This window comes from Hylobates moloch, unplaced genomic scaffold (genome assembly GCF_009828535.3).
Source record: "Hylobates moloch isolate HMO894 unplaced genomic scaffold, HMol_V3 SCAFFOLD_16, whole genome shotgun sequence".
Classification (NCBI taxonomy): domain Eukaryota; kingdom Metazoa; phylum Chordata; class Mammalia; order Primates; family Hylobatidae; genus Hylobates; species Hylobates moloch.
The window spans coordinates 33,489,130-33,500,406 of record NW_026652291.1 but is presented as its reverse complement, the minus strand read 5'-3'; the positions used below and the strand labels follow the sequence as shown (position 1 = coordinate 33,500,406).

Below are 11,277 nucleotides of genomic sequence, written 5' to 3'. Positions count from 1 at the left end.
AGTTGCCTACGTTACTATCATGTTATTTGAGGCAGCAATGTGCTCAGCCAGAGGACTGCCTTTCCCAGCCTCCCCGGTAGCTGGATGGGCTTTGGGACTGGGTTCTGACCTTAGCAGAGGGGTTATGTGGTCCTTCCAAAACATCTCCTTAAAAGGGGTGGAGTGGGCTTTTCCCAGCTTCAAGTCCTGGTGCCTGGAACTTGGATATGATGACTAGCAATTCCACAGAGTAGGTCAGGGATCATTGGCTGGAAATGAACTAAACAGTATAGGAACAAGCAGCAAACCTTCCTCACGCAGATGTGAAAACGTTAGGAAAAACAGACAAAAGTTCACAGAGGCCGAAAAATCACCCCAAAAGGCATCAGAGTTAATAATACCTTCAAAAAGTTAGTGGCCAGCTACAGTGGCTCACACCTGTAATCCTAGCACTTTAGGGGCCGGAGGTGGGAGGATCACTTGAGGCCAGAAGTTTGAGGTCACCCTCGGCAACATAGCAAGACCATATCTTATAAAAACATTTTAAAAGTTAGCTGGGTGTGGTGGTGTTCACATATAGTCCTTGCTACTCGGGAGGCTGAGGCAAGAGGATTGTTTGACACCAGGACTCCGAGGCTGCGGTGAACTGTGATCATGCCACTGCACTCCAGCCTGGGTGACAGAGCGAGACTCTGTCTCTTAAAAAATAATGTGGAGATATTTATGCAACAAGATGAAGATGGGTGCCAAGTAGGAGTTGTTTTCAACATTGATTGGAACTGATAATTCACTTTACTGCTGAAAACAAAACCACTAGTTTCCCCACATCATAAATAAAGAGAATGGCCAGCTGTTGGCATAGCAACATTCCAGAATCACTTGCTGAGAGGCAACACTTTCAGCAGGTCCCACACTAGCACCAACACCAAATCCCAGTACCCCTTGCAGCCCCTCCTAGTCTCCCATCCCATCTCACATCCAATAGAGGACTGTGAGGGGGCGAAATGGTTTTTTAAGTAGGAGAACAGTATGAAAAGCAGCTGTGTCTCACCTTGCTCTCCTCATGGGGATGGAGAGTAACTCCAAGACAAGTGGAAGGAGCTGGGCCTGGAGAGAATCATCTGTACAACATGGGAATGTCTTCGAGAGGGGTAGGCTGGCATTTCAACTGCTGGTTGGGGCTAGAGAAAGAACCCTTGGAGAGATGACGAAGAGAGATGACCAGATAAGGAGGAGGCAAAAACCATCCCTTCACACATCTTATTCCTAGAGGTACAGAAAATAAATTTCATGTATGCTGGCAAATTCCAGGATTATGGGCCTTTTGGGGTTGATGAGGTAGGGGATGTGGGCTCACTGGGGACCATCACCAAGGAGCAAGGAGCCAAGGCCTCCCAGGGAGGGCAGCTTAGACTACCCGTAGTGGGGCCATCCTGAAGATGTGATCGCTCCTCTTAAAGGACTCCACATACCTCAGAACCAGTTTGAAAGTGAGTCTCACGTCCATGAGGCCTATTGAGACCATCATCCATCCATATCCAGATGAGAGAAAACAGAAACGTAGTTACAACCAACCAAGGAAAGGGTCAAATGTCCACCAGCTTGTATGGAGCCAGTGTTATCTTCCTGCTCTCTCCTCCCACCCCAACATCAGCAGGAAGAGCATAGCAAGTAAGGAGGTGTGTGTCAGGGAGAGTTGACTGTGTCCCATAATGCTCCAGTCTAGTCTGGGCTTGGCAAGGGTGGGCGGGATGGGGAGCTGTGTCTTGAATTTGAAATTGAGAGGTGTCTATAAACAGGAACTGAACTTTATGGCCTAAAATGAGATGATTTTGATAACTGAAAGTGATTGAAGAGCTATGGGTTTAAACTGACATGTCTTTAAGGAATTTCACTCTTCCAGTGAGAAGAAGTATTAGACAGAGCCCAGCAGAAAGCAGGGACTGGAAAAGCAGAACGATATATTTACACTCTTATATAGGATTCCTCTTCATTAAACCAATTATATTTCTTTTCAAAAAATTGTCCAGTTGACCATACTGATTTACATCAATGGTATGCTCTTTGTGAAGGCTTGATGGGACCTGTAATGAGGTGGTCACACAGTACAGATATGGAAGAAAGTTCTAGAAAGCCAGTTTGTGGTACATTTTTGTGTTAAATACTTTTAGTGAACCACTCGGTTTCTCTCAATCTCACCTGTCCTTGGGACCTACGACCACTTGGGCTGCTCCAGCGGACATTTTCTCAAGGACTCCAGTCAATTTCAGAAGAGCACAATTCCATAACCCCTTGGCCTCTTGTCCTACTGCACTTCTTCCACCCCCTCCCCTGGGGCATTCCTAATGATGGGGAGCCACAACTCTACTGTGAGATATTCTAGGGTGCCCAGCCCAGCCCCAAAGTGTGTAAGTTCATGCCCTGTGAGTTTATCTTTGACCAATGAGAGATGCCCCCTTTATTCCAGGGACTGACTGCCTTGGGATGCCACATACAGCACCCCTCTGAAGTTGAGACTTGAGATTAAGCAGTCAGCTGTGCTTGACATCAAGCATCCCTCCTTTCCTGCCTCACCCCTCTTTTTGCTCACTCTTACTTCCCTGGGATTGTACTCTTTAATAAGGAATAACACCTAAGCCTTTGCCTCGAGCTCTTCTTCTGAGGAAGTCATGCTGGGCTGGGACAGGCGTAAAATCCTGCCTTGCATTTTCAAAGTACTGCATTTTAGGTTCTGTGCCAGATTTGCCTTTAAAATTGGCTTAACCTTGTGAGTGTTAGCACTGAAGATGCTAGCAGCTAGAGATGAGCAAGTAGGTTTCTTATCTGCATTATACCAACAAGTGATCACTTGTCTACCAGAAGAAAGTGAAATTAGAAAGGCTCTCAGCCCCCAACTCCAATGTGACTACCACGACTGTGATTCCAGGGGACCTTTCCCAGGTGGAGGGAGACCATCTTTGCCTTGCAAATGGAATTATGTTGAAATGACAGTAACTGGGAAAACAAAATTACTCTCTAGACACTGTTGCTGTAGTCACTGCTGAGACTCAGACTGAACTTAACAAGCTTCCCCAACAAAGGAAAATGACTTATGCTTCAATGGTCTAAATTAAAAGTAAAATATCCATTTTGAAAGACAGAAAACCCATTATAGCTATAGAATTTCTGCCAATTAAATTAGGCAACCTTTTTTGCTGAACCCTAAAACTTGATGGCATATCAAAACTTGACACAATATAGTTGCCATGGTTTGAATATTTGTCCCCTCAAAACTTGTGTTGAAATTGAATTGCCGTTGTGACATTATTGAGAGGTGTGATCTTCAAGATGCAATTAGGCCATGAGGATCCACCCTTATGAGTGGGATTGGTGCTGTTATAAAAGGGTGAGTTTGATCCCCTTTTACTCTCTTGCCCTCTCTCTTTCTGCCCTGTGATGACATAGCAAGAAGTCGATTGCCGGATGCCAACACCTTGATATTGGACTTCTCATCCTCCAGAACTGTGAGCCAATACATTTCTATTCATTACAAATTACCCAGTCACAGGTATTCTGTTACAGCAGCACAAAATGGACTAAGACAGTAGTTTGCCAAAGGACTAAACTACCTAACTCCAGGCCAAGGTCTTTTGGGCATCACCCAATCAATTTCTTTTGTAATCACACAGTGGCCAATCCTGTATGACCAGAAATCAAAACCATCTCTACTGAGCTTTTTCTTTCTTTTTTCTTTTTTTTTTTTTTTTTTTGTTCAATGATGAGCTCCTTTGCAATTTGGCTAAAGAAAACTGAGAATAGCCAGAATAACAATTACATGAGTCTGATTCACCTAGAAAGCAGGCGGAAAGTAGGAAGAGTCTTCAGCCTTAGTTAGGCGAATTTACATTATTACCTCCTTATGAGATACCCAATGCTGTTGAGGGTGGGAAGGTGAAGAGGTGTGTGTGTTTTGGGGTGTAGGGGGATGTGATTTTGCATATTGCCCCTGGATACTATTTAAGGAGTTGTTGCTACGGAGGTCTGGGGAGTCTGAGAATGCATCCAGAGCTGAGAGGGTTTTAGTGGGCTCGTGCCTGCTCTGTAAGTGAGGAATGAGGCGTTTCCACAGTGATACCAGCTTGGTAACACGGGAAGCACACCAAGGCTGGGAAAAGTTCCTGGGGAAATGATTTTCCAAAGATCTGTGGTGCTCAACTACTGTCACTGTTTGGTTCTGGTAGTCACCCTGGAGGCCCCGGCTCAGAACATCTGGAGGGAGGCCATTTGCAGCCAGGGATGACAACCAGGTGCATAGGGCCAGCTGCCAGGGTCTTTTCCCTCCCAGTGTGGGCCCAGGATTCCAGAACTGTCCACTGTGATCACCCAGCTGAGGACTCACTTGAAAAGTGAGCCTTATTAGGAGGCCTTGGGCCTCCCATCCAAGTCATTCTAAAAAGCGTGCAGAGGCTTGGACCTTTCTGGGGCTGGCAGAGATTGTGTACAAGTTCTCCTGGGAGGAGGAGAAAATTACATTAGTGAGGTGGGAACATGGAAGAAATGAAATCCTCTGTTTGACAGTTCAGCCAAAGCTTTCCCCAGCCCAGGGGTTCCAGCTGACTTGTGGCACAGAATGGAACAGCACAGGTAGAGCTTCTGGCGCTGAGACACTGTTCCCATAGACTGAGCTTGTTTGGTTCTGTTCTAGGCTCTACCCACTATTTCGGGGGTGAGGACTATTTGGTGAGTTCGGGGTAGTTTGAATGGTTGAACAAAGCAATCAAAACAGTAAAAAAAAATGACTAAGGAAAAGGAATAGAGGGGAAATCTCAAACCAGGGCATTTTCTCCAGAATCTTCCACTCACAAAAAATAGAGGCCAACAGAGACTATAGACATGTGCTTGATAGAAGCCAAACTGCCTCCCAAGGTTACATAAATCTCCTTATCGTTATTCCCCAAATGATTTCCATATTCTTTCCTCTCATCTCTGAGGACCCTTCTCTCCTCAGAACATACACTGTGTATTCCCAAGGTTTGATCTTTAGCTCTTCGATCTGATTTTTTTTTCCTCTTTTGAAAGCTAATTCCCAAAAAGCTCACTCCCTAAATATTACCTTGTGGATTCCCCTAAACCACCCTCTACTCCTGCCTGTAGATTTTTTCCATATGGATGCTCATGTTACCTAGGTGTCACCTGCAAGCCCAGTGTGTTGAGGTCCTCCCTGACCCCTTTGTCTCCACCTACCACATTGGCATGACCATCAAGTTCAGACTATTCCTCTTTCCTTTCCCTTTTTTTGCTGTTCCCATGTCTATTACCCTGACCAAGATCTTTGTCATCTCACACCTTATTGTGTCAAGGACTCTAGCCAACAGCATTCTTTTCCTCTCCAGCTCATTCTGTGCCCCCTACTGTCGAAGTGAATTTTCCTTGAGCATCTGTACTGTGTCCTGTCACCCACTTACATCTAAACCTCCAACATCGATTTCCTGGAGCACTGAATTTGAGCTCACATTTTCTTTCTTTTTTTTTGTTTTTTGAGACAGAGTCTTGCTCTGTCACCCAGGCTAGAGTGCAGTGGCTCGATCTTGGCTCACTGCAAGCTCTGCCTCCCGGGTTCACGCCATTCTCCTGCCTCAGCCTCCCGAGTAGCTGGGACTACAGGCACCCGCCACCACACCCAGCTAATTTTTTGTATTTTTTAGTAGAGATGGGGTTTCACTGTGTTAGCCAGGATGTTCTCGATCTCCCGACCTCATGATCCGCCCGCCTCGGCCTCCCAAAGTGCTGGGATTACAGGCGTGAGCCACTGCGCCTGGCCTATGTGCCACATTATCTTAATCCAGTCTATCATTGATGGACATTTGGGTTGGTTCCAAGTCTTTGCTGTTGTGAATAGTGCTGCAGTAAACATACATGTGCATGCGTCTTTATAGTAGCATGATTTATAATCCTTTGGGTATATACCCAGTAATGGGATGGCTGGGTCAAATGGTATTTCTAGTTCTAGATCCTTGAGGAATTGCCACGCTGTCTTCCACAATGGTTGAACTAGTTTACACTCCCACCAACAGTGTAAAAGTGTTCCTATTTCTCCACATCCTCTCCAGCACCTGTTGTTTCCTGACTTTTTAATGATCACCATTCTAACTGGTGTCAGATGGTATCTCATCGTGGTTTTGATTTGCATTTCTCTGATGACCAGTGATGATGAGCATTTTTTCATGTGTCTGTTGGCTGCATAAATGTCTTCTTTTGAGAAGTGTCTGTTCATATCCTTCACCCACTTTTTGATGGGGTTGTTTGTCTTTTTCTTATAAATTTGTTTGAATTCTTTGTAGATTCTGGATATTAGCCCTTTGTCAGATGGGTAGATTGCAAAAATTTTCTCCCATTCTGTAGGTTGCCTGTTCACTCTGATGGTAGTTTCTTTTGCTGTGCGGAAGCTCTTTAGTTTAATTAGATCCCATTTCTCAATTTGGCTTTTGTTGCCATTGCTTTTGGTGTTTTAGACATGAAGTCCTTGCCCATGCCTGTGTCCTGAATGGTATTGCCTAGGTTTTCTTCTAAGGTTTTTATGGTTTAAGGTCTGACAATTAAGTCTTTAATCCATCTTGAATTAATTTTTGTTTAAGGTATAAGGAAGGGGTCCAGTTTCAGCTTTCTACATATGGCTAGCCAGTTTTCCCAGCACCATTTATTAAATAGGGAATCTTTTCCCCATTTCTTGTTTTTGTCAGGTTTGTCAAAGATCAGATGATTGTAGATGTGTGGTATTATTTCTGAGGGCTCAGTTCTGTTCCATTGGTGTATATCTCTGTTTTGGTACCAGTACCATGCTGTTTTGGTTACTGTAGACTTGTAGTATAGTTTGAAGTCAGGTAGCATGATAACTCCAGCTTTGTTCTTTTGGCTTAGGATTGTCTTGGCAATGTGAGCTCTTTTTTGGCTCCATATGACCTTTAAAGTAGTTATTTCCAATTCTGTGAAGAAAGTCATTGGTAGCTTGATGGGGATGGCATTGAATCTATAAATTACCTTGGGCAGTATGGCCATTTTCACGATACTGATTCTTCCTATCCATGAGCATGGAATATTCTTCCATTTGTTTGTGTCCTCTTTTATTTCATTGAGCTGTGGTTTGTAGTTCTCCTTGAAGAGGTCCTTCACATCCCTTGAAAGTTGGATTCCTAGGTATTTGATTCTCTTTGAAGCAATTGTGAATGGGAGTTCACTCATGATTTGGCTCTCTGTTTGTTTGTTGGTGGTGTATAGGAAAGCTTGTGATTTTTGCACATTGATTTTGTATCCTGAGACTTTGCTGAAGTTGCTTATCAGCTTGAGATTTGGGGCTGAGATGATGGGGATTTCTAAATATACAATCATGTCATCTGCAAACAGGGACAATTCGACTTCCTCTTTTCCTAAATGAATACCCTTTATTTCTTTCTCCTGCCTGATTGCCCTGGCCAGAACTTCCAACAGTAAGTTGAATAGGAGTGGTGAGAGAGGGCATTCCTGTCTTGTGCCAGGTTTCAAAGGGAATGCTTCCAGTTTTTGCCCATTCAATATGATATTGGCTGTGGGTTTGTCATAAATAGCTCTTATTATTTTGAGATACATCCCATCAATACCTAATTTATTGAAAGTTTTTAGCATGAAGGGCTGTTGAATTTTGTTAAAGGCCTTTTCTGCATCTATTGAGATAATCATATGGTTTTTGTCTTTGGTTCTGTTTATCTGATGGATTACATTTACTGATTTGTTTATGTTGAACCAGCCTTGCATCCCAGGGATGAAGCCCAACTGATTGTGGTGGATAAGCTTTTTGATGTGCTGCTGGATTCGGTTTGCAAGTATTTTATTGAGGATTTTTGCATCGATGTTCATCAGGGATATTGGTCTAAAATTCTCTTTTTTTTGTTGTGTCTCTGCCAGGCTTTGGTTTCCAGATGATGCTGGCCTCATAAAATGAGTTAGGGAGGATTCCCTCTTTTTCTATTGATTGGAATAGTTTCAGAAGGAGTGGTACCAGCTCTTCTTTGTACCTCTGGTAGAATTTGGCTGTGAATCCATCTGGTCCTGGACTTTTTTTGGTTGGTAGGCTATTAATTATTGCCTCAATTTCAGAGCCTGTTATTGGTCTATTCAGAGATTCAACTTCTTACTCATTTAATCTTGGGAGAGTATATGTGTCCAGGAATTTATCCGTTTCTTCTAGATTTTCTAGTTTATTTGCGTAGAGGTGTTTATAGTATTCTCTGCTGGTAGTTTGTATTTCTGTGGGATCGGTGATGATATCCCCTTTACCATTTTTTATTCTGTCTATTTGATTCTTCTCTCTTTTCTTCTTTATTAGTCTTGCTAGCAGTCTTTCAATTTTGCTGATCTTTTCAAAAAACCAGCTCCTGGAGTCATTGAGTTTTTGAAGGGTTTTTTGTGTCTCTATCTCCTTCAGTTCTGCTCTGATCTTAGTTATTTCTTACCTTCTGCTAGCTTTTGAATGTGTTTGCTCTTGCTTCTCTAGTTCTTTTAATTGTGATGTTAGGGTGTCAATTTTGGATCTTTCCTGCTTTCTCTTGTGGGCATTTAGTGCTATAAATTTCCCTCTACACACTTCTTTAAATGTGTCCCAGAGATTCTGGTATGTGGTGTCTTTTTTCTCACTGGTTTCAAAGAACATCTTTATTTCTGCATTCATTTTGTTATGTACCCAGTAGTCATTCAGGAGCATGTTGTTTAGTTTCCATGTAGTTGAGCAGTTTTGAGTGAGTTTGTTAATCCTGAGTTCTAGTTTGATAGCATTGTGGTCTGAGAGACAGTTTGTGATAATTTCTTTCTTTTACATTTGCTGAGGAGTGCTTTACTTGCAACTATGTGGTCAATTTTGGAATAAGTGAGATGTGGTGCTGAGAAGAATATATTCTGTTGATTTGGGGCGGAGAGTTCTGTAGATGTCTATTAGGTCCACTTGGTGCAGAGCTGAGTTCAATTCCTGGATATTCTTGTTATCTTTCTGTCTCGTTGATCTGTCTAATGTTGACAGTCGGGTGTCAAAGTCTCCCATTATTATTGTGTGGGAGTCTAAGTCTCTGTGTAGGTCTCTAAGGACTTGCTTTGTGAATCTGGGTCCTCCTGTATTGGGTGCATATATATATTTAGGATAGTTAGCTCTTCTTGTTGAATTGATCCCTTTACCATTATGTAATGGCCTTCTTTGTCTCTTTTGATCTTTGTTGGTTTAAAGTCTGTTTTATCAGAGACTAGGATTGTAACCCCTGCTTTTTTTTGCTTTCCATTTGCTTGGTAGATCTTCCTCCATCCCTTTATTTTGAGCCTATGTGTGTGTCTGCACATGAGATGGGTCTCCTGAGTACAGCACACTGATGGATCTTGACTCTTTGTCCAATTTGCCAGTCTGTGTCTTTTAATTGGAGCATTTAGCCCATTTACGTTTAAGGTTAATATTGTTATGTGTGAATTTGATCCTGTCATTATGATGTTAGCTGGTTATTTTGCTCGTTAGTAGATGCAGTTTCTTCCTTGTGTCGATGGTCTTTACAATTTGGCATGTTTTTGCAGTGGCTGGTACCGATTATTCATTTCCATGTTGAGTGCTTCCTTCAGGAGCTCTTGTAAAGGACACCTGGTGGTGACAAAATCTCTCAGCATTTGCTTGTCTGTAAAGGCTTTTATTTCTCTCTCATTTATGAAGCTTAGTTTTGCTGGATATGAAATTCTGGGTTGAAAATTCTTTTCTTTAACAATGTTGAATATCGGCCCTCACTGTCTTCTGGCTTGTAGACTTTCTGCCAAGAGGTCTGCTGTTAGTCTGATGGGCTTCCCTTTGTGGGTAACCTGACCTTTCTATCTGGCTGCCCTTAACATTTTTTCCTTCATTTCAACTTTGGTGAATCTGACAATTATGTGCCTTAGGGTTGCTTTTCTCAAGGAGTATCTTTGTGGCATTCTCTGTATTTCCTGAATTTGAATGTTGGCCTGCCTTGCTAGGTTGGGGAAGTTCTCCTGGATAATATCCTGCAGAGTGTTTTCCAACTTGGTTCCATTCTCCCCGTCACTTTCAGGTACACCAATCAGACGTAGATTTGGTCTTTTCACATAGTCCCATATTTCTTGGTGGCTTTGTTCATTTCTTTTAACTCTTTTTTTCTCTAAACTTCTCTTCTCACTTCCTTTCATTCATTTGATCTTCAATCACTGATACCCTTTCTTCCAGTTGATTGAATTGACTACTGAAGCTTGTGCATGCATCACGTAGTTCTTGTGCCATGGTTTTCAGCTCCATCAGGTCATTTAAGGTATTCTCTACACTGTTTATTCTAGTTAGCCATTCGTCTAATCTTTTTTCAAGGTTTTTAGCTTCTTTGCAATGGGTTCAAACATCCTCCTTTAGCTCAGAAAAGTTTGTTATTACCGATTGTCTCACGCCTTCTTCTCTCAACTCATCAAAGTCATCCTCCATCCAGCTTTGTTCCATTGCTGGCAACAACCTGCGTTCCTTTGAAGGAGAAGAGGTGCTCTGATTTTTAGAATTTTCAGCTTTTCTGCTCTAGTTTCTCCCCATCTTTGTGGTTTTATCTACCTTTGGTCTATGATGATGGTGACATACAAATGGGGTTTTGGTGTGGATGTCCTTTCTGTTTGTTAGTTTTCCTTTTAACAGTCAGGACTGTCAGCTGCAGGTCTGTTGGAGTTTGTTGGAGGTCCACTCCAGACCCTGTTTGCCTGGGTATCACCAGCAGAGGCTGCAGAACCGCAAATATTGCAGAACGGTAAATGTTGTCTGGAAGCTTCTCCTCAGAGGGGCGCCCAGCTGTATGAGGTGTCAGTCGGCCTCTACTGGGAGGTGCCTCCCAATTACGCCACTTGGGAGTCAGGGACCCACTTGGGGAGGCAATCTGTCTGTTCTCAGATCTCAAACTCCATGCTGGGAGAACCACTACTCTCTTCAAAGCTGTCAGACAGGGATGTTTAAGTCTGCAGAAGTTTCTGCTGCCTTTTGTTCAACTATGCCCTGCCACCAGAGGTGGAGTCTACAGAGGCAGGCAGGCCTCCTTGAGCTGCGGTGGGCTCCACCCAGTTTGAGCTTCCTGGCCACTTCATTTACCTACTCAAGCCTCAGCAAAGGCAGGCGCCACTCCCCTAGCCTTGCTGCTGCCGCCGTGCAGTTCCATCTCAGACTGCTGTGCTAGCAGTGAGCAAGGCTCTGTGGGCGTGGGATCCTCGGAGCCAGGCATGGGATATAATCTCCTGGTGTGCTGTTTGCTAAGATCATTGGGAAAGCACAGTGTTAGGGTG

At 43.3% G+C, this 11,277-nt stretch overlaps 1 long non-coding RNA gene across 1 annotated transcript in view; it reads left to right on the top strand.

Annotated features, from left to right (window-relative positions):
- The first annotated feature begins 961 nt into the window (after window positions 1-961).
- Window positions 962-11,277, top strand: part of LOC131381430 (uncharacterized) — a 41,564-nt gene continuing 31,248 nt past the window's right edge. Inside the window, exons 1-2 of the long non-coding RNA XR_009210200.1 lie at window positions 962-1,251; window positions 3,424-3,482. This is a non-coding gene — a long non-coding RNA (uncharacterized LOC131381430). The remainder of the gene's footprint in view (window positions 1,252-3,423; window positions 3,483-11,277) is intronic.